Source organism: Bos grunniens, chromosome 13 (genome assembly GCF_055505025.1).
Source record: "Bos grunniens cultivar Pamir isolate PY7600 chromosome 13, Bosgru_T2T1.0, whole genome shotgun sequence".
NCBI classification, from domain to species: Eukaryota; Metazoa; Chordata; class Mammalia; order Artiodactyla; family Bovidae; genus Bos; species Bos grunniens.
In genome coordinates, this window is record NC_141177.1 from 15,137,813 (window position 1) to 15,161,924 (window position 24,112).

General features: G+C 42.7%; 1 long non-coding RNA gene across 1 annotated transcript; it reads right to left on the reverse strand.

The window, feature by feature from the left end:
* Positions 1-3,748: 3,748 nt before the first annotated feature.
* Positions 3,749-20,808, reverse strand: LOC147360241 (uncharacterized). Its single transcript, XR_015138636.1, has 2 exons — positions 20,654-20,808; positions 3,749-5,954 (listed from the first exon to the last, which is right to left on the reverse strand). It is a non-coding gene; the product is annotated as an uncharacterized LOC147360241 (long non-coding RNA).
* Between the last annotated feature and the right edge of the window lie 3,304 nt (positions 20,809-24,112).

Genomic DNA, 24,112 nt, shown 5'->3' on the forward strand with positions numbered 1-24,112 from the left:
ACAACTGGATTGGGTCTTAAAAGATAAGTAAAGGTTTGGTGTTTGAGTGAGAGGAAAGCACATACATAGGGAGAAACCATACTGGCAAGGGCATGGCTGGGTTGCAAGCTCAAATGACTTTAGAAAAATTGGTTGGGGTTCACCTTGTTGGCCGTGAACAGTTATGATGTGGCTCAGGTCTGATAATCTTGATCATAGTGAGATGGAGGGATTCAAAGGGAGAGCCCAGATGATACTCTAAGAAAAAGAAGCAAATTAGGAAGCCATGCTAATAGAACAGGTAAGAGACAGAAAAAATCAATGTAGTGGCAAACCATGTCAGGTCACCACAAATGTCAACAAAGTGTTAGATGAACTATCTCTGAAGGTTGCATAAGAAGGTAACTATTTTCCCATAGTAATCATGGATGAAGTAGCATTTAAAACTAAACTGATAAATCAAAATTTTATGTAGAACTTACTCTCAACAAGTAAAATGTGGGCAATGGCCTAGAGGAAGGACGGCAAAGTTGTGAAGCAGTGTTCCTCGGGACAGATGCATGGAAATCACAACCTCCCATTATTGTTTCTGATTCCCTGAAAGTGAAACAGTACGTGCACACACACACACACACACACACACTCACACTCACACACACACTCACCACACACACACACACTCACACGTGCGCCCCTCCCCTACCCCATATCCCATGTCATGATTCTGTCGTATTTGCTCTAGTGATTCCTACAGTATTACCTGTAGAGCTTTATTTTGCAGGTTTTTCATGAAGAAATGAAACCAGAGAGGGGGAAGGAAAGGAAGGAAGGAAAGAAAGAAGGAAGGGAGAGAAGGAATGAGGAGGAAGGAAAGAAAATACTTTCTAAACAGTTTGGGAAATTCTAGCCTAAACAGAATTTTTTTTAAGTTTCTTTACTGCAGGACTTCTCAGAGACTTTGTTTAAAGTATTGCAAATCTCCAACGTAAGCCCAGAGTACTTAAGATTTTAAAAGAGATTCCCCTCCTCCCACAAGGAGCATCTTGTACAAGTATTCTATATACAAGCATTTTCGAGGGAAAGCTAACATCAGTGGTGGCTAGCTGCTTCTTGAGATACCTCAGGAGCTGATTCTTACGGCAGAGACTGAGCTGATGGGGACATTTCTGCTGCAATTATTGCTGAGGGAATATAGACCTTGCTGGAATGTAAGTCCTTTACATCCTTTAGGTCTTTTCTATTTGGTCCAGACTAGTATGCATAATTATATGTGAGCTAGATGGACTTTTCAATCATGCATTTGAAGAGAAAGCCTTTTACAGCCTTAGCTAACTCATCTCCTAATCCCATGAGAAGAAAGCTTAAAGCGGACACGATCCTCCCAGATAAAGGAGGACAATAAGAACTGTTTGGACGCTAAAGCATCTCTAAGACTCAAATTCTAATCTAATGTTCTCACAGGAGGGTTCAAACTGGGATCCAGGATATACACGAAAACAACTTTTCAGTCAAAGCTTAAAACATGCTTTGTTTTGCCCTCCCAGCATGTGCATGCACACACACACACACACAAGCATATGTGTGTGCAATCAAAACGTTAACAACAAATGAGTTGCAGGCTTTTGTTGTCAGCCTCTCCTTGCCCCAGCTTTGCCCTATTGTTATTGGTGCTTGCGTAACAGTCTCTTATCCAACTGGGAGCAAAGCTGACTAGATGTCATATTCCCCTTGACAACCTTCAAGATATAAGGATAACCTCAAGTCTGACTGCAGCCCTGCACGCTGAGCAGCATCACCTAAGTAATGTCCTCTAACCCCTCCATCCTTCAGTGTTGGGGAGAGGTCAGCCACTCTGCTGCCGGGTTGGAACCCTCCAGAACTAGTTTTTAGGGATCTTAAAATACGGAGCTCTGCCCAACTCCTGGAGCCCCAGTGATGCTCTGCTTCAAAAGCATCACTTGAATTCCTATCAAATCTCTTATGTTTTCACCTTCTATTGCCTGGGAAAGTTTCAATCTGTTCTGTTTTCTTGAGAACACCATTGCCCAACAGAGCTTTCTGCAGTGATAAAAGTATTTTGCACCCACACTGTCCAATACGGTAGCTACCCACCTGATCATCTCTCCAGAGCAATACTCTGCAAGCCACATCAGCAGCCTTTGACACACATATCAGCCATGTGGAATTGAATAGTCACTGTACTGAGCTTCGTATCCATCCTCTTTAGTGGGATAATTATTCATGCTTCAGAGGGTCATTGTTAAATGGTATCAAATGAGACAACATGTGTGTGCAGCACCTATCACGGGGCTTAGCACACAGCAGGTGCTCAATAAATGCTTATTCCCTCTCCCTTCATCCAAAGGTTAGTTGGAGACTGAAGTACCCAGTTCATGTTTCTCTGGGTAACTCCAAGACTGCCTTGTTCATCTGCTGAAACACTAAATCCTATAAGGGTTTGAAAAGAAAACTTGGATCAATGATTGGAAAACCTTTTTGGCTTTCCTCTACTGCAACATGGCTCAAGCCGGTCTCCTCATCCCAACACTGGTTTCTGAGAAGCCTGGCCTTGATTCCCTTCCTGCCCCCATCAAGGAACAGCCCCTCTCTGGGGGAGGCTGGAAACGGGACCCATTGTTCATTTGTATTGTGCAGCCTTTCCTCAATTAAAAAGAAAAAAAAATCCCTTAGAATGTGTAGGTTGGAGGCTTTGCTTCCTCCTTCTTAAAAGAGGCCCCAGGGACAGCTGGCAGGGCAGCTGCAGCACAAGAGGAAGGGAGAAATGGGCGGAAAGGCATTCCAGGCTTCTCTCATTTCAGAGGGAGAAGCTGGTCATGCTGTAGTCCAGAGGTCTGCTGGAACCTTCCTGACACGTGACACAGGGGCAGTTTTCTTGAATCCCTAGTATCTCGCCTATGGCCTCACCACATTTCTCCAAATTCCAGGGTGTTTATAATTCTTATAATATCATGGTTTTCTCTACCTTTGGGTTCCTGAGTGCCTCAACACAGGATGAATGTCAAGCTTTTTATCAATTAAATATCTATATATATTTAGATATATATAAATATATCTTATATATTTATGTATATAAATATATCTTATATATTTATGTATATAAGTATATCTTATATATTTATGTATATAAGTATATCTTATATATTTATGTATCTAAATATATCTTATATGTTTATGTATATAAATATATCTTATATATTTATGTATCTAAATATATCTTATATATAATATGTATATAAATATATACATATTAATAAGTAATATATGTTACATATGTATTACTTATTGTAAATATATTTATACATAATACACATATTTAAATATATATATAAACTTGATGGACATAAGATTGAGCAAGCTCCAGGAGTTGGTGATGGACAGGGAAGCCTGGTATGCTGCAGTCCATGGGGTCGCAAAGAGTCGGACATGACTGAACAACTGAACTGAACTGAATATATATGTATGGGCTTCCCTGGTGGCTCAATGGTAAAGAATTGGCCTGAAATGCAGGAGCAGCAGGAGACTCAGTTTCTATCCCTGGGTTGAGAAGACCCCCTGGAGGAGAAAATGGCAACCCTCTCCAGTATTCTTTCCTGGAAAATCCCTTGCACAGAGGAACCTGGCGGGCTACAGTCCATGGGCTCACAAAGAGTTGGGTGACTTACAAACCCTCACAAAGAGTTGAAGTGACTTAGCACACCATATATATATGTATATATATATATAACACACACACATATAGAGCAAAACATAGAACAGAAATCACTCACACACAGCATTTTTAATGTACTAGACTTCATATCAAGCTGGACTTTCATCCAGAGATCATGCAATAGGAACTTGAAAACTAACAGGCGTTTTGTTTGCTGAAGGAAAACGCACCTGGAAACCCCTTCTGGCCCTCCTGCCTGATGAGCACCGCCTCCTCCTTTCTCCTCCTCACCCTTCCATCTGACTCTCTCTTCCTTACCTTCTGTCTCCTCAAATTCCCAGAAGACTTCAAATTATTCATCCTATACCTTGATGAAGAGTTCTGCCACCTGTAACTCCAGCTTCTATCAATAGATCTGTATTGCTGAACGAATCAAGACAGCTCATGAAGTAGCTTCTCATTCAACAGAAGCATTCTTAGAAGACAATGGAGATGTCAAATGGTAATTTCTTTTCTGATGCAAATGGAAGCGTAACTGGGAACTAACCTAGTTCTCTATTAGGACACCTAAGAATCTTTTAGTTGTAGTGTGTGCTGAGGGAGTGTTCAGATCAGATCAGATCAGTTGCTCAGTCGTGTCCGACTCTTTGCGACCCCATGAATCGCAGCACGCCAGGCCTCCCTGTCCATCGCCAACTCCCAGAATTCACTCAGACTCACGTCCATCGAGTCAGTGATGCCATCCAGCCATCTCATCCTCTGTCGTCCCCTTCTCCTCCTGCCCCCAATCCCTTCCAGCATCAGAGTCTTTTCCAATGAGTCAACTCTTCGCATGAGGCGGCCAAAGTACTGGAGTTTCAGCTTTAGCATCATTCCTTCCAAAGAAATCCCAGGGCTGATCTCCTTCAGAATGGACTGGTTGGATCTCCTTGCAGTCCAAGGGACTCTCAAGAGTCTTCTCCAACACCACAGTTCAAAAGCATCAATTCTTCGGTGCTCAGCCTTCTTCACAGTCCAACTCTCTCATCCATACATGACCACAGGAAAAACCATAGCCTTGACTAGACGGACCTTTGTTGGCAAAGTAATGTCTCTGCTTTTGAATATGCTATCTAGGTTGGTCATAACTTTCCTTCCAAGGAGTAAGCATCTTTTAATTTCATGGCTGCAGTCACCATCTGCAGTGATTTTGGAGCCCAGAAAAATAAAGTCTGACACTGTTTCCACTGTTTCCCCATCTATTTCCCATGAAGTGGTGGGACCGGATGACATGATCTTCGTTTTCTGAATGTTGAGCTTTAAGCCAACTTTTTCACTCTCCACTTTCACTTTCATCAAGAGGCTTTTGAGTTCCTCTTCACTTTCTGCCATAAGGGTGGTGTCATCTGCATATCTGAGGTTATTGATATTTCTCCCGGCAATCTTGATTCCAGTTTGTGTTTCTTCCAGTCCAGCGTTTCTCATGATGTACTCTGCATATAAGTTAAATAAACAGGGTGACAATATACAGCCTTGACAAACTCCTTTTCCTATTTGGAACCAGTCTGTTGTTCCATGTCCAGTTCTAACTGTTGCTTCCTGACCTGCATATAGGTTTCTCAAGAGGCAGATCAGGTGGTCTGGTATCCCCATCTCTTTCAGAATTTTCCACAGTTCATTGTGATCCACACAGTCAAAGGCTTTGGCATAGTCAATAAAGCAGAAATAGATGTTTTTCTGGAACTCTCTTGCTTTTTCCATGATCCAGCGGATGTTGGCAATTTGATCTCTGGTTCCTCTGCCTTTTCTAAAACCAGCTTGAACATCAGGAAATTCACGGTTCACATATTGCTGAAGCCTGGCTTGGAGAATTTTGAGCATTACTTTACTAGCGTGTGAGATGAGTGCAATTGTGCAGTAGTTTGAGCTTTCTTTGGCATTGCCTTTCTTTGGGATTGGAATGAAAACTGACCTTTTCCAGTCCTGTGGCCACTGCTGAGTTTTCCAAATTTGCTGGCATATTGAGTGCAGCACTTTCACAGCATCATCTTTCAGGATTTGGAATAGTTCAACTGGATTTCATCACCTCCACTAGCTTTGTTCGTAGTGATGCTTTCTAAGGCCCACTTGACTTCACATTCCAGAATGTCTGGCTCTAGGTCAGTAATCACACCATTGTGATTATCTGGGTCATGAAGATCTTTTTTGTACAGTTCTTCTGTGTATTCTTGCCATCTCTTCTTAATATCTTCTGCTTCTGTTAGGGAGGCTTAACAGGTGCAAAATTTTGGCCTCAATTGCCATCTCTTCTTAATATCTTCTGCTTCTGTTAGGGAGTGTTAACAGGTGAAAAATTTTGGCCTCAATTATAAATGATAAAAATATGTATCATTGAAATGTAATATATTATAGTATAATATTTTTAATACATTATATTATATTATTATATATATTATATTGTATTAAATATATAATATATAATCATTATATTACACCACTAAAATGATATAATAAAATACAAACAATATAAATATAATATAATATACAATTATCATTTTATTATATCATTATGTATAGTATAATACATAATTTATACTACATAATTACTACATAGTAATTATTATTATGTAATATAATACATAATAATTACTATATAAAATGTATAAATTATTCTACAATTATCATTTAAATATAGCCTTACAATTTATATTATTAAAAAGAAGAGTGAAGGAATCCTCATCTGGGTGAATTGCCCTTTTGAAAATCATTCAGGATTTTCAAAAGGGCAATAATAAAATTATTATTTTATTATTAATAACATAACAATAATTTTATTAATAATAATATAATAATTTTATTAATAATAAATTAATCACATAATTTAATAATTAATATATTTAATTTATATAATTAAATTAATTTAGTTCTATAAATTAATAAATTAATTAATAGTTTATTAATAATAAACACCATAATAAAATTATCTAACACTCACAACTTATAGACATTTCAGGAAAAATAGTGTCTTGAAAGTTAAAACATTAGGTAGGAAAACTTGAAATTGAATAGTTAGAACCCCACAAACAGAGAAGAAAGTATTAGGAGGTTATAGTAACTAGATTTGATTTTCCAGGAGCAGATTATTGGTAGACGAATAAGCCAGAGGGATCAGCTGAGAAGGTGTTAGAACACCCATGAGTCACGGGGCACCTGTAGAGAACGCTGCCAAGGAAAGGTGTAGACTCGGCTTGAAACACAGAATGTTCTCCAGAATCAACACTCTCGGTCTTTCATTTCACAGATGGACAAAATGAAATTGAGAGAAGGCAAGTGGCTTATGAAGCCACAGGTAGGACTGAAACAAGGTCTTCAGAAAATTTTGTACTCATGCTCATAAAACCCAGGTCTTCTGACTGTTAATACAGAACTTCTCTAAGACATAGGAAGTCCTGAGGTTCTAATTAATTTCCCTCATCGTCAAAATTAGCCTTTTAAATTAAAAAACTCATGACATGGTGCTAATGAGCTATAAGGAGTAGAGGACTGACCAACCTTTTTTACCTTTAAATGTACAATGGACATTTCTAGAATCATTTTTTTCTATTAAAGAAATATAGACTCAATGTAGAAACTTAGATAAATATAAAACTTAAAATTAAAATGAATAGAGTTCATACCTGTATTGCATTCTTAGTAAATTTAATGCATTTCCTTTGTACAGCTTTTTTTCTTATGCACTTTATATTGTCGAAGTCATAGTACCTATATGATCTTGTTATTTTCTTACTTAAATTATGGCATAAACTCTGCCCATATTACCCTCATTATTTTAAGGATTCTGCATGACATCATTTTCATGGCTGCGTAAACTTCACTGCATTTAATGGGGTATAATTCACTTATTTCACACTCTTACGTGTTAATAAGATTTCTAGTATTTTGCAATGACAAATAGCATTTTGATGAATGCCTTTATGCGAAAAAAATTTTTTAAAAAAAATTTAGATTATGACTGTTCTGGTTTGAATTGTGTTTCCCCAAAAGATGTCCAATTCTTAATGCCTACTACCTGTGGCGTGCATGTGTGCTAAGTTGTTCCAATGGTGGCCAACTCTTTGTGACCTATGGACTGCAGCCCACCAAGCACCTCTGTCTATGGGATTCTCCAGGCAAAATACTGGAGTGGGTGCCATGCCCTCCTCCAGGGGATCTTCCCAACCCAGGGATCAAACCCACGTCTCTATGTCCCCTGCATTGGCAGGCAGGTTCTTTACCACTAGCACCACCTGGGGAGGTGACTTTATTTGGAAACAGGGTCTTGGCAGATGATCAAATTAAGATGAGGTCATTAGGGTGGGCTCTAATCCAATAAGGCTCATCTCCCTATAAATAGGAGCAGTCTGGACACAGAGATGGACATGCACACAAGTAGAATGCCACGTAAAGATGAAGTAGTTCAGTGTGATGCATTTCTAAACCATTAGAAACTAGGAAGGAAACTTGAAACAATCTCCCTTTCAGCCCTTGAAGGAATCAGTCCTGCCCATACCTTGATCCCACACTCCGGCCTCCAGAACCAAGACAGTTCATTTCTATCATTTAAGACCCCCAATTTGTGGTACCCCATAACAACAGCTCATGAGAAGGCAATGGCATCCCACTCCAGTACTGTTGTCTGGAAAATCCCATGGATGGAGGAGCCTGGTAGGCTGCAGTCCACAGTCAGACATAACTGAAGCGACTTAGTAGCAGCAGTAGCAGCATAACAACAGCTCAAGGAAACTAACATGATGTCCTCAGAAAAAGTCCCCAAAGTGCAAATATCTGATCAAAGGGGGTGAATATTTTAACTTTCATGATTCATTTTGCCAGGTTGCAAATTTTTCCCAATTTTATGCTGATTTCTAACTCCGTTAAATGTGAGTGAGAATATTGCTTTCATCATAATCTCCCCAGAATATTGTTTTTATAAACTTTGCTAATTTATGTGACCAACTGTATCACACTGGATTTGCACTCAAATGTCTTTGATTACCCCTGAGATGAAATATTGTCTACATTTATTAGTCATTTTTTGTTTTTCCTATTTTGAGCTCTATATCCTGTCCATGTCTTTGGAAATTATATCCATATTTAACTTTTGCATATTTAGCTTAATGGACATCTTTCCTTTTCTATTTGCATGAATTCCTTTTATAGCATAGACAGTAATTATCTTTCTGCCATACACAATACAAATATGTCTCCAGTGTGCTTTGTCATTTTTGTTTTCTTTCTTGTCTTAAGTGTGTATTCTGACAGAACATTTTTTGAGGGTTTTTAAACCTAAATAGCCTAAAGAGCTGATGTCATTTAGGCTAGGATGGAATTTTGTAATAAAATATAATTTTTTCATTCTATTTTAATTGAATTCTATAAGTTAAAGTGTTAGTCATTCAGTCGTGTCTGACTCTTTGCAGCCCATGGACTATAGCCCACCAGTCTCTTCTGTCCATGAAATTCTCCAGGCAAGAATACTGGAGTGAACAGCCATTCCCTTCTCCAGGGGATCTTCCTGACCCAGGGATCGAAACTGGGTGTCCTGCATTGCAGGCAGTCTCTTTACAGTCTGAGCCATGTGGAAGCCCCAATTTATAAAATATAATTCTTTAAGTAGTCTAGAAAATAGTATTTGAGGATAGCATGTTAAGTGAGGAGTTGCTTAGTTTTATTAACAAATTACTAACCCAGTTAACCCTCAGTTCAGTTCAGTTCAGTCATGTCCGACTCTTTGCGACTCCATGAATCACAGCAAGCCAGGCCTCCCTGTCCATCACCAACTCCCTGAGTTTACTCAAATTCATGTCCATCGAGTTGGTGATGCCATCCAGCCATCTCATCCTCTGTCATCCCCTTCTCCTCCTGCCCCCAATCCCTCCCAGCATCAGGATCTTTTCCAGTGAGTCAACTCTTTGCATCAGATGGCCAAAGAATTGAAGTTTCAGTTTCAGCATCAGTCCTTCCAATGAACACCCAGGACTGATCTCCTTTAGGATGCACTGGTTGGATCTCCTTGCAGTCCAAGGGACTCTCAAGAGTCTTCTCCAACACCACAGTTCAAAAGCATCAATTCTTGGGCACTCAGCTTTCTTCACAGTCCAACTCTCACATCCATACATGACAACTGGAAAAACCATAGCCTTGACTAGACTGACCTTTGTTGGCAAAGTAATGTCTCTGCTTTTGAATATGCTATCTAGATTGGTCATAACTTTCCTTCCAAGGAGTAAGCATCTTTTAATTTCATGGCTGCAATCACCATCTGCAGTGATTTTGGAGCCCCCAAAATAAAGTCTGACACTGTTTCCACTGTTTCCCCATCTATTTGCCATGAAGTGATGGGACCAGATGCCATGATGTTAGTTGAGCTTTAATGTTGAGCTTTAAGCCAACTTTTTCACTCTCCTCTTTCACTTTCATCTATAAACTAATGATTTTTCTTTCTGTTACCTACATGATGAAACATTGTATATAAATATAAAATGTCATGTAGTTTTACCCATGAGAGTGTTTGTAGAAAAGAATGCCTTGTTGAAGAGTTCTTCTTCAGCTATTTCTGGCCAGAACTTAGATTTAACCAGTAAGAGCCTAAAGATTTCACTGAACAAAAAACATCAAGAGGGGAGTTTTGTTCTTAATCTCTGTGTCCTGTGTCTGTTCAATATTGAAGGAAGCCTCAAACCATCCCCTAAACTCTTGAATATCCTTTACCTGCCCCATTCTCCATCTGCTATTTCTTCCTAGTTTTCAATAATATCTGTCTTTGGCACCTGCCTGAAAGTTCCCTGAAAGAAAACCTTTCTGACATCTTTGTAGCTGCACCCATGATGTCTAGATAGTGATAGACTTCCCAAAACATAATTAGTAAATTAGGGACTGTTTGCCCCCACTAAACTGTAAACTACTGTCTCGTCATCAAATGTCCTTCTCTTTCCCATCACCTAGTTAATACAGAGTTGTGGTTAAGAACATGGCCTCTAGACACAGCTGCCTGGGCTCAAGTCTAGGGCCACTCATCATTCTTTGGCCTCAATCTCTTTTTCTGTGAACCAGGAGTAAAAATGGTACCCACTTCACTGGATTATTCAAGGGTGAAATCAGTTATGAGTATAGACACCTGGTTACTATCCTTGGGATTCTATGGTAAAGGACAGCTCCTCAGAAAGGTTTTTGCCACCCTCTCCCAGACTAGATTAGGCCACCCCAGACCTCCTCTAATTTTCTGTCCTCTGTGTCATGCATTTATCCTAACAGTTACTTGTAAATTGCTTTCTTAGGTCTCCTATTAAACTTTAAGCTCCAATATGGAAGGATGGTGTCTCTATAGTTCATTGCTGTTCTTTAGTTGCTAAGTGGTGTCTGATTGTTTTGCAAAACCTCTCCTATTCTCAGCAGAGTTCCTAGTTTGCAGAGATCCTTCATACAATGGAAAACAAAACAAATCGAATTACTGAGTGAATGAATGAATGAACGTATTCTGGTGGACAGGGAACTCACCATAAGGGCAGAAATTGTGATCCTACATGTGCCTACGCCAGAAGCTGACACACTGTAGCCTTGGCTATAAAAGCTTTGTTGGAACACAGCCACACCCATCCACTGACATAGTCTATGGCTGCTTTTGCACTACAGTGGCAGAGTTTGAGTACTTGCAACAGAGACTTAACTGATGGGCTGCAAAGCCTAAAATATTTACTCTCTAGCGCTTTACAGAAAACACTGCAGAGGGGTGGGTTCTCAAACACGAGAATGCATCAGAATCACCCGGAGATCTTATCAAAATACACATAGTTGGACTGCACCTCAGAGTTCCTGTAGGTTTTAGGGTGAGGTCCCAAAATGTGCCTTTCTAACAAATTCCCAATTTAGCCTTCCCCTGCTGGTACAGGGACCCACTTTGAATCACATCAGTCTTTAATATTCAAGCACACCTGTATGACTCCCTGTGCAGCTCTGAGAACACACAAAGCTGAAATGCCAGGACCTAACATTGACAATTCCTGACAATGAGGTGATCCATGATTCCCTTCAGTTTTAATCAAGTAGAAGACCCATTGCCAAGACAACTTAGGGGCTAATTTTGTGGCTTTGATCATCCCCAGGATTTTGAGGAAGAGCTGGCCCCAGAGATTCTGCTGAAGTACCTGGGTGACCCTAACAGGACTACTGCCCGCAAAGCACAGGCTGAGACTTCTGTTGTCATCACACTAATATCAGCATGAGAAAAGGTGAATGAGTGGAACCTCTCCCTTCTCTGACATACCACCAAAGATACAAACAACAGCAATAAAGGCTAACTTTGAGAGCATGCTATCTGCTCTAGAAAAGAGCTTTATGCCAGCATGTGAGGTGTGTGCAATATTATTTTCATTTTACAGGGGAGAAAACTGAGATTCAGAGAAGTCACACCACTGTTTCAGGGTTGGACAGCTGGGAAGTGCCTTAGCCAGGCACAGAAGTTAGTCTAGCTCCAGAGTTCATTGTTGTTCAGTCTCTCAGTCACGTCAGACTCTTTTTCACCACGTGGACTGCAGCATGCCAGGCTTCCCTGTTGGAGAAGGATGGCAACCCACTCCAGTACTCTTGCCCGGAAAATCCCATAGATGGAGGAGGCTGGTAGGCTACTGTCCATGGTGTTGCTAAGAGTCGGACACGACTGAGCGACTTCACTTTCACTTTTCACTTTCATGCATTGGAGAAGGAACTGGCAACCCACTCCAGTATTCTTGCCTGGAGAATCCCAGGGACAGAGGAGCCTGGTGGGCTGTCGTCTATGGGGTTGCACAGAGTCAGACACAACTGAAGCAACTTAGCAGCAGCAGGCTTCCCTGTCCTTCACTATCTCACAGAGTTTGCTCAAACTCATGTTCATTGAGTCAGTGATGCCATCCAACCATCTCATCCACTGTCGTCCCCTTCTCCGGCCTTCAATCTTTCCCAGCATCAAGGTCTTTTCCAACGAGTCAGCTCTTCACATCAGGTGGCCAAAAGTATTGGATCTTCAGCTTCAGCATCAGTCCTTCCAATGAATATTCAGGGTTTATTTCCTTTAAGATTGACTGGTTTGATCTCCTTACTGTCCAAGGGACTCTCAAGCATCTTCTCCAGCACCACAGTTCAAAAGCATCAGTTCTTTGGTGCTCACCCTTCTTTATGGTCCAACTTCACATCCATACATGACTACTGGAAAACCCGTAACTTTGACTCTACGGACCTTTGTCTGCAAAGTGATAACACTGTTCTACATAGAGCTCTTGTGCTTGCCAGGGAGTGGGGGGTTGGGGATGGGGGCAGAGATTCCACAGTAGTCTGGATGACTGAGAGGGACTTATATATGCTTCAGTTCAGTTCAATCACTCAGTCATGTCTGACTTTTTGCAACCCCATGAATTGCAGCACACCAGGCCTCCCTGTCCATCACCAACTCCTGGAGATCACCCAAACTCATGTCCATCGAGTCAGTGATGCCATCCAGCCATCTCATCCTCTGTCATTCCCTTCTCCTCCTGCCCCCAATCCCTCCTAGCATCAGAGTCTTTTCCAATGAGTCAGCTCTTTGCATGAGGTGGCCAAAGTACTGGAGTTTCAGCTTCAGCATCATTCCACCTAAAGAAATCCCAGGGCTGATCTCCTTCAGAATGGACTGGTTGGATCTCCTTGCAGTCCAAGGGACTCTCAAGAGTCTTCTCCAACACCACAGTTCAAAAGCATCAATTCTTTGGTGCTCAGCCTTCTTCACAGTCCAACTCTCACATCCAAACATGACCACAGGAAAAACCATAGCCTTGACGAGACGGACCTTTGTTGGCAAAGTAATGTCTCTGCTTTTGAATATGCTATCTAGGTTGATCATAACTTTCCTTCCAAGGAGTAAGTGTCTTTTAATTTCATGGCTGCAATCACCATCTGCACTGACTTTGGAGCCCCAAAAATAAATTCTGACACTGTTTCCACTGTTTCCCCATCTATTTCCCATGAAGTGATGGGACCAGATGTCATGATCTTAGTTTTGTGAATGTTGAGCTTTAAGCCAACATTTTCACTCTCCTCTTTCACTTTCATCAAGAGGCTTTTTAGTTCCTCTTCACTTTCTGCCATAAGGGGGTGTCATCTGCATATCTGAGGTTATTGATATTTCTCCTGGCAATCTTGATTCCAGCTTGTGTTTCTTCCAGCCCAGTGTTTCTCATGATGTACTCTGCATAGAAGTTAAATAAGCAAGGTGACAACGTACAGCCTTGATGTACTCCTTTTCCTATTTGGAACCAGTCTGTTGTTCCATGTCCAGTTCTAACTGTTGCTTCCTGACCTGCATGTAGGTTTCACAAGAGGCAGGTCAGGTGGTCTGGTATTCCCATCTCTTGAAGAATTTTCCACAGTTTATTGTGATCCACACAGTCAAAGGCTTTGGCATAGTCAATAAAGCAGAAATAGATGTTTTTCTGGAACTCTCTTGCTTTTTCCATGATCCAGTGGATGTTGGCAATTTGATCTCTGGTTCCTCTGCCTTTTCTAAAACCAGCTTGAACATCAGGAAGTTCACGGTTCACATATTGCTGAAGCATGGCTTGGAGAATTTTGAGCATTACTTTACTAGCGTGTGAGATGAGTGCAATTGTGTGGTAGTTTGAGCATTCTTTGGCATTGCCTTTCTTTGGGAATGGAATGAAAACTGACCTTTTCCAGTCCTGTGGCCACTGCTGAGTTTTCCAAATTTGCTGGCATATTGAGTGCAGCACTTTCACAGCATCATCTTTCAGGATTTGAAATAGCTCAACTGGAATTCCATCACCTCCACTAGCTTTGTTCATAGTGATGCTTTCTAAGGCCCACTTGACTTCACATTCCAGGATGTCTGGCTCTAGGTGATTCTCACTGAAATCTCTAGCATAGCAAGGAGTCATTGAATCAATTAGCAATTGGGTCTTATTTAGAATAATCTATTAGATAAACCCCTGTCAAACTTCCAATCAACCAAGAAAATGGCATTCCTAGTCCCCTAGCAAGATCCCAGTGGACACTGTGATGCACCACCCAAACCGTGTTTCACGGAAGGCCTTGCTGCCTTAGCTGTTAGGCAGGCCTTCAGCTGCCGAGTTAACCCATCTCACTCAAACTTGCCCTGAATACAATGACAAATCAATGCCATCATGCTAAAAAAAAGACCAGCCCCTTAGCCCGACTGGGGACAATTCTGAAAAATCATTCTAGCTCCAGATTTCTCCATGTGGTCAACCAAGGTTGTCCCTAGAGGGCATCACAGCTGAATTCTTCCCTCTGCCCACCCCTGCTTCTATCACCCACTGTCCACAGATGCAGATCCCAGGGGCATTGCTAACGAACATCATCCTTGTCTCAGCCTGTGTCCCAAGGAACCCAACTGGCAATAGAGACACCTCCTGTCTGAAGCCACTTACAGCACACTCTTACCTTCTACCGATAATAGTAGCTCCATATTCAGTAGCTCTATGAATCCAGCAAAACTTTCCAGCTGAAACTGCTTCCTTCTCTCCTTTTCAAAATATTCACCCCATTATCATCATTTATGGTCTCCTATTTCAGCAGGAAGCCCTGAGGAGGGTTAGTTCAAATGGTGCCCTGCCATGGAAACTCACTCATAGATCAAGGCAAAAACTGTCTGGAGTTTGCAGCCAAATATAGTAAAAAATGTTGAATATATCACTTTTCTTCACCAAAATGGTACTGCGTTAGCAAGTCTATTTCTTCCTCCACTCCTTGATTTAGTGGCTTCCTCCGGTTTATGAAATATTTTTCACCCAGGGCCCACTGAAAACATCTTTATAAAATAGAGTTCATCTCTGAACAGGTCACTTTCCTATTGAATTTTAACATTTCAAGAAGGAAAAGGGGAGTCTTTCTGACCCAGATATTATTTGAACAAGTACTTAAGTGGGTTCCTAGATGCCAGGATTTAAGCTCCGTTGACAGCCAATATAATCATCTGCTTGTAAAACAAAATCTTAAGTTCAAGCCTGTATAGAGCACAGTGAACAGGCCCTGCTCAAATCACTCCAGTGATGTGACACTAACAATTTCATTTCTGCCTGTGACCATAGCACCAGTCTTGAAGTCAAACAGTTAGTAAGTGACAAAGCCAAGACTGCTAAGAGACGAGCCTGAATACCTAGGCCATGATATTTTAACCATACTGTGCAATTCAACCAATATTTATTGGACACCATTTTTGTGTGGTTAAGTATAGTATTTCTGAGATACCTGAGTATGTGCTTTTCTCTGTCTCTCTCTGTTGTTATTTCTCTGTCTCTCTCTTTCTCTCTCTCTCTATCTCTGTTTTGTCACTGCAGTTCCAAAGCAGCTTCTCTGGTGGCTCAGTGGTAAAGAATCTACCTGCAATATAGAAGACATAGGTCAAGAAGATCCCCTGGAAGAGGGCTTGGCAACCCGCTCCTGTATTCTTGCCAGGAGAATCCCATGGACAGAGGAGCCTGGTGGGCTGCAGTTCATGGGGTTGCAAAGAGTTGGACATGATTGAAGCAACTGAGCATGTAATTCCAAAAGAAGGAGCCCGAGCCTCTTTCCATTATGAGCAGGAAGAGAAAGCCAGTTTACTCTTCCCTTGGGACTCTGAGATAAAGGTGGAGGGTAGCTTTTCTGTTTGGACCTTGGAGGATTATGGAAGAAAGAAGGGTAGTGGCCAGTGGGAGATCGGATTCTTCTTTCCTTCTTTGCACCAAGTAGGAAAGTTAGAAAGCTAAGAAGAAACTTTGACCTGACCCTCATCGTGGGATACTTGCAAGAGTAAACCTAACAGGCTGCCCCCACAAGGGCCTGAAGATGCCTGATTCAGAATTAATGTAAATGAGTGAACAAAGAGAGTGCTTCTCGTGGTACTCCTGGCTACCCTGACTCCCCTGTAGTGGAGCAGAAATCCAGAAGTTTCTGCATAGTCCAGGAGGTTAAAAATAGCTAAGAGTCTACCAGGGAGGTCTAGCCAGAGGGGTCATGGAATGGTCCTTCTTGCTGGCAAAGCCCAGCCTTGGCCCTCCTGTTGTTGCCGGTAGATGGTGCTTTCCACTTAGTTCCCAGTCCAAAAGCCCACCGGGAACCCTCGCACCACTCCACTAGGGAATCTTTGGTCCATCACCCTGAAAGGTTACTGACAAATAATTGCTATACTCCATCTGTTCATAGTTACTTTTAGAAATACTTGTGATGTGGCAATCTCCTAAATGTTTTACATGTATAAAGTATTTAACCTCAACAACTCCTTGAGTTGGGCATTGTTTTCAACACCTCCTTTCAGAGAGGGGGAATCAAGGCAGGGGGAGAAGTGGCTTGCCCAAGGTCACGTGTTGGCAAGAGGCAGACCTGGGATTCAAACACAAGAATCCGTGAACTTGACCATTATGCTACATGGGCTCTCCTTCATAGGAGCTGCTCAGGAAAGCCAAGTATACCAAGGACCGAAGCCATCAATATCAAAGTGTATTTTGATAATATACTTTCACTCTGCATTAAGAATTGCAGAAACAGCTTATTAAAACTCAGGTTCCTGGGACCCTCCTAAACAAACTGAATCAAAATTGGGGCAGGTGATTCTGAGGCAAAAACTCCAAGTAACAGTCTTTGAGTAACTCTCTCTCACCTCCCCCTGTGTCTTTCCCTTTCTCTTCCCTAAATAGTAACTAGGTGGTTAAGGCCATGCCCTGTGGACAGCTCAGCTCCTAAGCTGCTCTATTAATATAAACAAGCAGAATTCTGAAGATGGGGACAAACAGCTTCAGCCCAGGTAAACATCTCTCCACAAGGAATATCCACCTGTTCCAGGAAGTGTCCCACAGCTGGCACAGAGGAGCCTCAGGTTTGAGGGCAGGATCCCTGCAAAATCCCTAACTATGTAGGGATGTTCACACGGGCCCCACTGAGGGACCCACCTACCCTGCGCAAGTGATACACATCATCCTTGGGTGTCACATTCACACATCACTGGGCTCCAGGTCCATCTTTCTGCTCAGCTCCCTGGACCCTCAGGCTGTGCAAGCCAAGATCTCAGTTTGTATCCCTCTAGGGAGTTCCCAGAGAGTGTGCTGGTGATGTTTATTACTGGTCACTGCCTCACTGATGATTGTTCAGTGAACCTTTGCAGCTCAGCTTAAAAATCTCAGACAGGCAACTTCTGAGACCTGGGTGGTTTAGGGAGGAAGAGAAGACCAGGAACCCAGATGATGGTGCAGGGGCCTGGGTCACCCTGCCTCAGTCTCAACTGAGTGTGTACAGTCAAGGAAGTGAATGAGAGATGCAAGATGAGAGATGCCCTCATTCACCCCATAGCCTACTGAAGCAGGTAGCCCTCCCCATGGTCTTCCTCTCACTCTGCCTCAACTTCTCAAGGAACAATCCGCAAAAGTAACCCTAGAAGATAATAGAGACCTTGGGAAAATGAAAAGCTATTTTGAGGACTTCTCACCTTCCTTGGATAGAGGAGCAAACCAAAGCCCAGAGAGGAAAGAAACTTGCTTGAATCTTGCAACCAAAATCAGGAAGGATCCCAGAGCTCTTTCCATACCTGCTTCTGTCTGGAGGATATTTTCAAGAGTCCAAAGAGCTCCAGAAACAGAAGAAACCCTTGGCTGAAGTGGAGATGGGAAGGGGCAACAGTTTTAAAAAAGGATGTATCCATTTGACAGCATATTTCCCCAGGAGTGTTTCAGACCTGAGAAAAAATGCTAGGCTGCTCCCGGCTTATAGCACGACCAGACTGCAATGGTTTCCTTCAGGTGACCGTGAAAGGCCAGGGTGGTCAGAGGTCAATACCTGTTGTGTGTAAGGCCAAGGGAGCAATTTGAGAGACGCTTCCTTGGGGAGAACTGAAGCAAACACCAGAAGCTGTTGACCCAAAGCAAGAGGAAGAAGAGCAAGCTGGGTACCAGTCAGAGAGACATGGAGGTGTCCAGAAGGAGAGGGTGAAGTTGAAGCAGATGGTGAGCTTGACCAGGACTGACTTCCCGGGCCAATGAGTGCAAATTCAGCTTGGCCTGTGATGCACTCACCATTGCCAAAATCATGATAACTATTTTAAGGATACTGTTTCAAGTACAGGTATGCTTCAAAATCCAAATATGTCTGGATCCTGGGTGCAGGGAGGGGTTGAGGATAAGGAGGGACATCTCCAGTTTTCCTCTGAATTTCAGAAAATGAGCAGCAAGAGTTTGGATGATAAGGAATTTATTCATAAAGGTATCTGGATCTGTTTAGTTCCCATATTTAGATAGAAAGAGTTTGGATAGTCAGAGTCCAATGAGTGAGGCAGACCTGTACGGTGATTCTTTCCAGTTTACCAATGAAGAAAGTGAAGGTCACAGAGACAATATAATTTGTCCAGATTAACCCATTAGGGATGGAACCAGCATTGGTGCCCAGATGTTTCTGCCTCCAGATTCCAGTTTGTTGTGCTTCCTCCTAGCCTTGCAGGAATGGGATCTCAGGGTTAGTTGGGAGCTGAGCAGGGGATTTGGGTGGGATCTGAATGGGGGCTCCCTGAGGGGCTCATGAGTAACTGTGGCATCTGAGAGCATGGAATTGGGGCCGATGGCTGAAGACAGACTGTTTTTAGCCTGATACCCTTTGGGCTTTTCTTATTTACTTTTAAATTGGAATATAATTGCTTTACAATGTGGTGTTACTTTCTGCTATACAACAATGTGAATCAGCTGTATGTATACATATGTCCCCTCTAGGTCATCACAGAGCACCGAGCTGAGCTCCTTGTGCTGCCAAGCAGCTCTTTTGACTTTCTCAACCACATGAAGTATGTACTGAAGCATCTTTTTTTCCACAGATCCCAGGCACACCAGTGTGCATCGTCCCAGCTCTTAAAACCCTCGTTCGTTTTTAACCAGGCCCAGTGAATGAAAGGAGGGGGGAACTACTTTTCTGACTGGCAGAATTCATCAAAATGAATTGGCAACACCTATCAGCCTGAAACAGCAGTTTGCAACTTGCCCAGTAACAAATCTTTCTAGGGACGTTATCTCACAGGAAACGACACTGGATAAATTCTTATTTCAATAGGATGCCTCCCTCCCCTTACCTCCTCCCCACTTCACAAAGATTTAACATCTAATTCAGCTTTTGACGAGCCGCTTCATCTCTGTAGAAACACTGTTGATCTCTGTCGGACCCCAACGGCCTTGGGCAGAACAAACTGAAGAGATGGGGGAGCGTGGACCGTCAGCAGTGATAAATAAATACATTACCCACCGCTTCTGAAGGAGCACCGTGACCTCCAACACAACTGGCAGATGGCAGCGGTTTAACAAAAGTCACCCTATTTTCCTACAACCTCAGGGTCTTTGAGAGCCAAAGTAAGAGAAAGATGCTCAGGGAGGCAACCCCACTCGATCAGGATGCAGAAACAGCTGGGCTTGCTGGCTCTTGTCAGAGCCTTGCCTTGGATTTCCAGAACAAGACAAACACCTCCCAGGAGATAAAGAACAGAAGGAAGCCTGTGCCTGCAAACTCTTCCCAACCAGGAAACAAGCTCTAAAGAACCAGGTAAACTGGCCAAGGCCAGGAAGCTAGAAAATAGTTGAGTGAGAAACCCAGTGCAAATTGTGCTTAAAAGTAATTTCACCGGAGGAATGGGTTTCATGGGGCTCATTACAACTGTTGTTGTTGCTTTAAAGAAAATATCACTTTTTTCCTAGTGAACTTGATCCATGGTACCATTTGGGAGTTTCAATCTTTGCATACACATGAATATAAAATAAATATAAAACTGATTGTGGGAAATAATGGCTGAATAGTAATTACTTAAATTAATTAAAGGATTGAGACTTTCAGAATAGGACCATAGTACTGCTGTAATCTCAGGGTAATTGATAATCCTTACTGGAAAAAAAAAGGAAAGATATCCATTTCTAAGTAAAATATAAACTCATGAATTGATAAAACAAACAGACTTGTTTGAATTCCCCAGAAAAGCTACCTTGTGTGTGCAGTTACCTGGGAGCTGGAAGAGACGTCAGCTGTCATCTCATCTTCACCTCACAGACTGAAAACGGAGAACCAGAGATATGGATTGAGCTGCCCGAGGTTGCAGAGCTGGTTCACAGCAGAGCTGGAAAAAAGCAGCCGTACCTTCACTCTCTGCCAAAGACATTTCCTTTGACCACTCCAAGTTGTCTTTTTTTTCACAGAAAAAAATAAAACACAATGAACTTGAACCATGGAATGCTTTTGTTAACAAGAAATGCACCAACCCGTTTGTGACAAGCACTGTTTTAACAGAGTCAAGTGGGTCTGAGAAAATGACCAGAAGGAAGGCTTTTGTCCATGAGCTTGACTAAGAACTCACTTAACCTAACAGATAGCACCATGCCTGGCACACAGTAAATGGGCCATAAATATGTGTGGGGCAGATGAATGACCCTTCACATCGGACAAATGAACAGTGCAGGGAATATCTCAGCAGTGCCCACGCTAGACAGTTCTTTGACACTGAATCTTGTTTATCCCCTACAAGTGTCTGCCATTGTTTATTTCCCGACTTCTCTTCCTTTCTCTCTCTCTACTTGAATATTTCTCTAGAAGGTCAAGAACCATATCGTTTATTCACCAGCCCACCGGAAGCATCAGCCATCTCTGGATACTCAATAAATGAGCAGAGGGAATGAGTGTGCCCGCCGGACTTCCTTGCTGGGATTGTCCTCCGATATTATCTGTATCTCCTGTTTGATTTGTAAGAGCGATCCATTTATTCATAAAATGCTAGCATCCAAAGAGATCTGAGTGCTGCCTCTCTAATTATTCAGTTTAAAAAGGTTAAGTTTATAGACAGGGATTTTTTTTCAAGGTCATCTATCTTGTCTATAGCAGACTTTAGACTAGAATTTAATTCTGTGTTTATTTCATGATAATATGTATATGTCTATATATGAATATATGTGTGTATAAATGAATATGAATATATTCATATGAATAAATACTTCGTGGCTCAAATGGTAAAGAAATTGCCTGCAATGCAGGATACCTGGGTTCCAAATTCCTGAGTGGGGAAGATCCCCTGGAGAAGGGAATGGCGATCCACTCCAGTATTCTTGCCTGGGAAATCCCATGGACAGAGAAACCTGGAAGGCTGTAGTTCGTGGGGTCGCAAAGAGTCTGACACAATTTAGCAACTAACACATATATGTGTGTGTGTGTATGTATCATCTATTTGTGTGTGTATGTATCGTCTACATATGTGTGTTTATATATATATATAAAAATCTGTGTGTGCATAGTTTATGCTTGGTCATAGTCTTATAGTGAGCAAATGTGTGTGCGTGTCTGTGTGTGTTGGGAAGCTTGACCACTGGCTTTGTCACAGACACTTTTATGACTGAGGTTTCCAGAAAGAAATCATCTCCGTTGTGGCCGCCGTGGAGCTAATCTGCTCAAATCTCCCGTCATGGAAACCTGCCGCAGGGACCATGGGTCCCCGCAGGGACCAGGCTTCAGCTGCCACACCTTTGAGTCCATCTCTTTGATTATGTCAGGTCAAGATTCTGGGGCTACTCCCAACAAATGCCAGCACAGCAGGGAGTATTGGAACCAGGTTTCCCAGATGCCTCTACTGGGCAACTGCGGCCCTGAAACTCCCCGCAGATCGGACTGGCTGGAACTTCATCAGCACCATGCTCTAGCCCGAGGCCCCAGCCCTTCCCTCCCTCCATCCTTTCTTACACCTGCAGACAACTGCAGAGAGGATGTGGAAGTCCCTTCCCCATGGAAATGAAAGGACCTGCCATGGCCTTTCTGCCTCCCAGGACCACTCACATCTCTGGCCACAGCCTCAGGATGCAGAGAAGGGCTCTTGTCTCTATGAGAAAGGAGCGGGGAGGGACATCGCTAAGCCCAGAGCACCTACTATGTGCCAAACACTGATACATAGTGGAATAAGAGGCTGCATATCCCCCAAGGGTCTTACAGGCTAGTGGAGTGTACTGGCATGCAGTTACAGAGCAACAGCAGGCCCCAAAGGGGCTAAACCCAGACAAGTCATTTGTTTAAACAGCCCATTCATTCCTCAGGAATCACAGTAAGCCAGGTACTGAGTTAATCACTTTGCCTGCATTCTCACTTTTACTAATTGCATCCGTTGCTATCATGTCCATCTGGAAGCTGAAGATACCTTTATGAAGCTAAATTCTTTACCTAAGGACACCCCACTAGCAACTCGGTACATCTGACCCTAATATTTATACTTTTAACCACCAACATTAAAAGGATGCATTCCTAAAAAAAATCAGGAGCTGGTCACAGGGCAAGCCGAGTGAAGGGCAAAAGCCAGTTGGCACTGGACCTCATGTGGCTCCCTCAGTGGACAAGGAGTGCAGAAGGAGGGAGCAGAGCCACAGGCCTGGAGAAGAGGGGCCCTTCCTCTATAAGTCTAAGGTGATGTGTGTCCTTATCTGGACCCCAGGAGGCAAACCTGAAAAAGTCTTGGAATCAGATCCACAGAGTGTCAGAGCAGCATCAAGGGGATGGAGACACTGAGACCAGAGAGGGGAAGGCAGGCTTCCCCAAGAACACAGCTCTGGGCAGGGACTGAGCTCAGGGCAGAAGCTGAACCACTAACCCAATCATTGCCTTAGCATCCTTAGGGCTCTTATAGACTGAGGTTGTAAATTGGGGTAAGACTTTTTTTTAATTTTATTGGAGTTTAGTTAGTTTACTATGTTGTCTTAGTTTCATTGTAATGTATGTGTGTGTGTTCAGTCACTAAGCCGTGTCCAACTCTTTGAAGTCCCATGAACCGTAGCCCACCAAGCTCCTCTGTCCATAGGATTTCTCAGGCAAGAATACTGGAGTGGGTTGCCATTTCCTCCTTCAGGGGATCCTCCAACTCAGGGACTGAACCACGTCTCCTGCATTGACAGGTGGATTCCTTAGCACTGAGCCACCTGGGATATATCTAACAAAGGGTAAGTCTTTAAGTGAGAGCCTGACCACAGAAGATCTTCTTTGGCCTGACTCTTCCCGGGGCATATTTGTGTGGCTCAGAGGAGATTAAGTGAGACCCTGCTCGAATTACTTTTCCTTCGCTTCCTGTGCTTAGTCACTCAGTCGTGTCCAACTCTGCAACCCCATGGACTGTAGCCCACCAGGCTCCTCTGTCCATGGGGATTCTCCAGGCAAGAATACTGGAGTGGGTTGTCATGCCCTCTTCCAGGGGATCTTCCCAACACAGGGATAAAACCCAGGCCCTGGTGATTCCCTGAGCCACCAGGGAATCCCAAGAATACTGGAGTGGGTAGCCTATCCCTTCTCCAGGGGATCTTTCCAACCCAGGAATCGAACCAGGGTCTCCTGCATTGCAGATGGATTCTTTACCAGCTGAGCTACCAGAGAAGCCCTAGGGCTTGTCATGAAAGGGCTCCTGAGTTTTCCAGCTGCTCATAGGCCTTCCAGGGTCCTCCT